The sequence below is a fragment of the Triticum aestivum genome, chromosome 5D (genome assembly GCF_018294505.1).
Source record: "Triticum aestivum cultivar Chinese Spring chromosome 5D, IWGSC CS RefSeq v2.1, whole genome shotgun sequence".
Lineage (NCBI taxonomy): Eukaryota > Viridiplantae > Streptophyta > Magnoliopsida > Poales > Poaceae > Triticum > Triticum aestivum.
This window is the reverse complement of record NC_057808.1, coordinates 562333214-562339215: the sequence shown is the minus strand read 5'-3', so window position 1 is coordinate 562339215 and position 6002 is coordinate 562333214. Positions and strand designations below refer to the sequence as shown.

At 46.7% G+C, this 6002-nt stretch overlaps 1 pseudogene; it reads left to right on the top strand.

The window, feature by feature from the left end:
* Window positions 1–3872: 3872 nt before the first annotated feature.
* Window positions 3873–5661, top strand: LOC123126255 (AAA-ATPase At3g50940-like; annotated as a pseudogene).
* The last annotated feature ends 341 nt before the right edge of the window (window positions 5662–6002 follow it).

Genomic DNA, 6002 nt, shown 5'->3' with positions numbered 1-6002 from the left:
CAACACGACGCAACTCGAAACAAGCCCCCTTTGGTAGTCACGGATTACTTGCCAAAGACAAGCAGCATGTCGTCGTCGCCGGAGGGGGCAGCGGTGGTGGTGCACAATGGCAATGTCTTTCAGTCGGCCTAGGTAGCCAAGACAAGAAAGGCCCAGTAGAAATCGCTGGGCCCAGTTGTTGTCCTATTTCCGTGTCGTGCGTGTGTTGAGTTTGTAAAGATTTTCGAGATTGTATCCGCATAGAACCATTGTGATCGAGTCCGGGTAGAATCACCAATCAATCAACCAATATTTCTCTCACCCATCATCACTGTCACCTCTAGGTACGATCAAATAAAAAAAATTACCCCAAACCGAATAAGAAATAAATTAGATATACTTATACCGAACTTCTATATTTACTTATAACCTTTTTTTATCAGACCATAAATGATACTCAGATGATATGTTTTATCCGAGTTGAGTACTTTTCTCTAAGTTAATTGTGATAATTAATCAGATGATAATGTTGAAATATTAATGTTTGTGTCTTATAATGCAATAGCAAATCTTCATGAAAAATATGCATCTACTGTGATAAATTTGAACCGTGTTTATAGAGAAAATTATATTAGTTTTTCTATCTCCAATACACTGCATATTATAGTGTCGATGTTCAAATTGTTCCGCAAACAATAGATGTTCAAACTAAATCCTCATATATGTTAGAGAAAATAAGGAAGAACCAAAAAATGAAATATTTTTCGCAGATTAATTTGTAATAATCTCATGGACATAGTGTCTATATATAAATGTGTGTGTATCCGTAAATATCTTAATAGAGCATATTGTCTCGGATATATTCTCATACTGGTTTCTAGCTTATGATTAGGTACATACAAATAAAAAATTTGATGCTCTCTTCAAGTTTTGTTAGGGTTTGTGTCCTGCTCGGGAAGACGAGACGGCGGCGGCTCCCAGAAGATGGAATAAGGTCTTCCCCGCCTAGCCCCCGTTCCGGTGATGTGTCTAGCATCGTCGGTCGGCGTGTGGAGGTGTGTCTCCGACGGATCTATCCTTGGTAGATTTGCTCGGATTTGGTCATAGTTCTTCTACGTTTGTGTTTCTTCAGGTTGGATGCTTCCGATCTACGCTACTCTTCATCAGCGGCGGTTGATGTTCTGCTGCGTTGGTCCTATGGGGCCTTAGCACGGCGATTTCCCTACGGTCTACTACAACAAGTTTTGCCCGACTCCGGTGAGGGAGGGGTGATGACGGCGGCGCGCCTTCGGCTCGCTTCAGTGCTTGTAGTCGTCGCTAGGTGGTCTATGGACCTAGATATAATTTTTTTTATTTTTGGTGTCCGTTGTATTGCCATGATTGAAGATGAATACATTGGAAGTTTTCTCGCAAAAAAATTTGATGCTTTCTAGGGCTTGTCACCAAATACTCAATATGTTGCCTTTATCCTTTATTTTTTTGCTTAAATGAGTCTCACGTGTTGTAGCGCATTCAACATACTAGGATTTAACTTGGTGCAAGAGAAAAAAAATGTAACAAGAGAATTGTTTTGCAATGAAACATAACAAGAGATAGAAAAATGCAAAATAGTTCTAAGTGAGTGATCATCCATATAATTCGACTGAGAATGCTGATAGACGTTAGGTCAAGATGTTGTTATCCCTTGTATTGGCTTGAATAACAGTTCTCTTCTAAAAATAAAGAGATTGAAGAATTGTTACTGACTAGATTAAATGGTTCTTAGTACCGGCGTTCACATGAGAAACAACCATTTTCTCGATCACATGAGAAATAGCAAAATGTCTAATCCATACGAGGAGAGAAGCATGTCACAAAAAGACCCATCTTGCGAGCTCAACGCTCTCAAACATAAAACATATTAATTTTGTCTTATTGGTAGAATTGTTTTAGAGAGCCTATTATTATGGTGCTGAATTGAAGTGTTCTCTTTCTTTACATGATGATCTTTACTTAATAGCAGTGAACTGGATGCAGAGTTGTAGAAGGTTTTCAATTTATGAAGGAAACAAAAGATGATTTCTGTTGAGCAAAATGGAAGGAGTGGACGGGAAAAAAATTGAGGGAGAGGCAAACGGAACTGGTTTGTGGCCTGCGTTGTATCATAGCTCATAACACGGCCTGGTCAATATAAGAATATCAAGTGACGTTGGGAGCAACTAGTTATGGAGCGCTCCTTCTGGAGCCTCACAACGATCAGTGCCACTTGGCGCGCTCTCGGCCACCCGCCACGTGTCGCGCTCTGGACGCTCCCTTCGGATTTTATTTTATTTTTCCGCACGCGTTTTTGGCTTTTCAAACAGTTTTTCCCGGTGTTTTTCAACGTTTCGGTTTTCCACCGGTCTTCGTTAACTTTTAGACAAAAACAAATTCAGGAAAAAAATTGCGCGAAAAAACGAGTTTTCTGTTTTCTTTCTTCTGCTAGAGGCACGGTTTTGCTTCCGTGAGAGGCACGACCATGACTCTCGGAAACGGGAAAAAACACATTTTCTATTTTTATTGCATCTGCCAGAGGCACGTTTTTGCTTCCGCGAGAGGCACGTTTTTTTTTGCTTTCGCGAGAGGCACGACCATGACTCTCGGAAACTGAAAGAAAACATGTTTTCTGTTTTTCTTTTCTTCATCCGCCAGGCATGGTTTTGCTTCCGCGAGACGCACGTTTTTTCTTTCGCGAGAGGCACGACCATGACTCTCAAAAACGAAAAAAAAACACGTTTTCTGTTTTCCTTCTTCTGCTAGAGGCACGGTTTTGCTTCCGCGAGAGGCACGACCATGACTCTCGGAAACGGGAAAAAACACATTTTCTATTTTTTTGTGCATCCGCCAGAGGCATGTTTTTGCTTCCGCGAGAGGCACATTTTTTGCTTTCGCGAGAGGCACGACCATGACTCTCGGAAACTGAAAGAAAACATGTTTTCTGTTTTTCTTTTCTTCATCCGCCAGAGGCATGGTTTTGCTTCCGCGAGACGCACGTTTTTTATTTCTCGAGAGGCACGACCATGACTCTCGGAAACGAAAAAAAAACACGTTTTTTGTTTTGTTTCTTCTGCTAGAGGCACGGTTTTGCTTCCGCGAGAGTCACGGTTTTGCTTTCGCGAGAGGCACGACCGTGCCTTTCGGAAATAAAAATTTTGTGTTTTCTGTTTATTTTTTTCTTTCGCGAGAGGCACGGTCGTACCTTCTCGAAAACGGAAAAATAATGTGTTTTTTGTTTATTTTTTTCTTTCACGAGAGGCACAGTTTTGCTTCCTCGAGTGGCACGGTTGTGATTTTAGGAGAGGCACGGTCGTGCCTGTTTCGGAAAAGAAAAAAACCATGCTCCCGGTTAAGTTTTTTCGTCCGGCTTTTTTTGTGAAAAAAAAGTTCGTCAAAACTTATCAACGTGAGATCTAGTTTTGAAGATATCGATGCAAGAAATCGAACGGTGAAAACAGTTCGAAATTTGAACGCACGGTTTAAGAGATAAGACATTTTGAATAAACGGATCTACGAAAGGGAAAACTAGCAGGTTGCGACAAGTGGCACACATTGAGCGCGCCACTTGTCATAACCTGACAAGGTGGGAGCGGTCTTTGCGATTAGTGATTTCGAGTGACGTTATTGTTTTTTTGTCAAAAAAAGGAAAGACAAAAAACAGAGGAATAGGAAGAAGTACCGTCGACCGGCCCAGTAGAAATCGCCCGGCCCAGTAAAAGTCCGTGTGGAGGCCAGGTCGCTCGTAGAGCCGTTTCCGTATCATCCGCGTTGTGATCTGTAGAGTCCGGGTAGAATCAATCAAGTTGGTTCTTCTTCTGCAATACTAGTATAAATAATCAAGGGGGAGGACGTACACTGGCAACACAAGGCGACGCAACTCGATCGAAACAAGTCCTTGGTACGTAGCCATGGAGTACTTGCCAAAGACAAGCAGCATGGCGTCGTCGCCGGAGGGGGCAACGGTGGTGGACGCGTACAAGAAGGCGCTCGCCACGGCGGCACGGTGAGCGCGTACGCAATGCTGGCGCGCGGCATGGCGCGGGAGCTCCTGCCCGAGGAGCTGCGCGCCGCGGTGCGCTGGGGCGCCGCGTTCGTGCGCTCCCGCTACAGCGCTCCTAAGAAGGAGCGCCACACCATTGTCATCCGGCGCGTGCTCGGCGGCATCAGCCTCGGCGGCGGGTACAACGAGAACGACCTGTTCGACGCGGCGCTCACGTACCTGGCCACCAAGATCAACCCGCAGAGCATGAGCCGGCTCTGCCTCTCGCGCACCCGCAACAAGGAGCCCGGCGGGAGCGCCAGCTGGAGCACGCTCCTGAGCATGGAGAACGGGGGCTCCACCGCCGACACCTTCCAAGGCGTTGAGTTCCGGTGGACGTCCATCGAGAACGGCGGCAACGACGGCAAGAGTCGGGCCCAGGAATCCCTGGAGCTCAGCTTCGACGCGGAGCACACGGAGACGGCGCTCGACAAGTACGTGCCCTTCATTATGTCCACGGCGGAGGATCTGCGGCTGCGAGACCGCGCGCTAAAGATCTTTCTCAACGAGAGTTCGAGTTGGAGAGGCATCAACCACCACCACCCGGCCACGTTCGACACGCTCGCCATGGATCCGGCCATGAAGCAGGCCGTGATGGCCGACCTCGACCGCTTCCTCAAGCGCAAGGAATACTACCGGCGGATCGGCAAGGCGTGGAAGCGCGGGTACCTTCTCTACGGCCCGCCCGGGACCGGCAAGTCCAGCCTGGTCGCCGCCATGGCCAACTACCTCCGCTTCAACCTCTACGACCTTGACCTCTCCGGGGTGTACGACAACTCGTGCCTGCAGAGGCTGCTCATGGACATGCCCAACAAGTCCATCCTCGTCATCGAGGACATTGACTGCAGCTTCGACACCATGTCCAGGGAAAAAGATGGCAAGCTACGCCAGGCGGCCGACACCGACTACACCGACACAGACGAGGACGGCGACGTCGGAGCAAGAGGATACTTCCAGGGGCGGGAGCGCAACAAGATGACACTCTCGGGGCTGCTCAACGTCATCGACGGCCTGTGGTCGACGACCGGCGAGGAGCGCATCATCGTCTTCACCACCAACTACAAGGACCGCCTCGACCGGGCGCTGCTACGCCCGGGCCGCATGGACATGCACGTCTACATGGGACACTGTGGCTGGGAGGCCTTCAGGACGCTGGCCCGGAACTATCACCTCGTCGACGACCACGCTCTCTTCCCGGAGATTCAACAACTGCTTGCGGCGGTGGAGGTTACACCCGCGGAGGTGTCCGAGATGCTGCTGCGGAGTGAAGACGTCGACGCTGCGCTGCGTGTGCTTATGGAATTCCTCAAAGCAAGGAGAAGCAAAACAAACGACAAGCAGAACGACGGCATAATAACGGGATAGCAGAGTCGCCAAGTTGCCTCTGTGTGTTGCAACCGGTCATACATAACAATTCTAGTGGTTCAATATTAATCTTGTCAGTACACCCATTATATATATTTGTAGATTTTGGTAAGGTTTGATTTTAGTCTAGATAGGAAAAGACAAGGAAATTTTTGCTTTCGTTGAGGTTTGATAAGATTTGATTTGATTTGGATATGAATAGGGAGGCAAGGAAAGTTTTGATTATTTGTTGAGCTTTTGATAAAAAAAATTATTTATTTTAATTGAGTTCATGCATGACATGATTTTGTGTGGAGGGACGAAACCAAACCAAATGATCAATGAACTCTCCTTTAATAGTAGACAAAATTACGTCTAGTATGTTAAAACACAAGGTTGAAGAAAGTACTGCATATATTAGGCATAAGCGAGGTGGCCGCCTTACGTCTAGTTGTAGTACAATTTTGACTACAATGTACCTTAACTAGACATCAGAATGTACGTACGTTAAAACACAATATTGACGTTCCATCTGGGTAGCTCCCAGACCGATCGAATGATCAAACCGATTAACCGAAAATGGGAGCGACTCTAAATCGAACGTTTCCTGCTGGCCCTTCTGGAA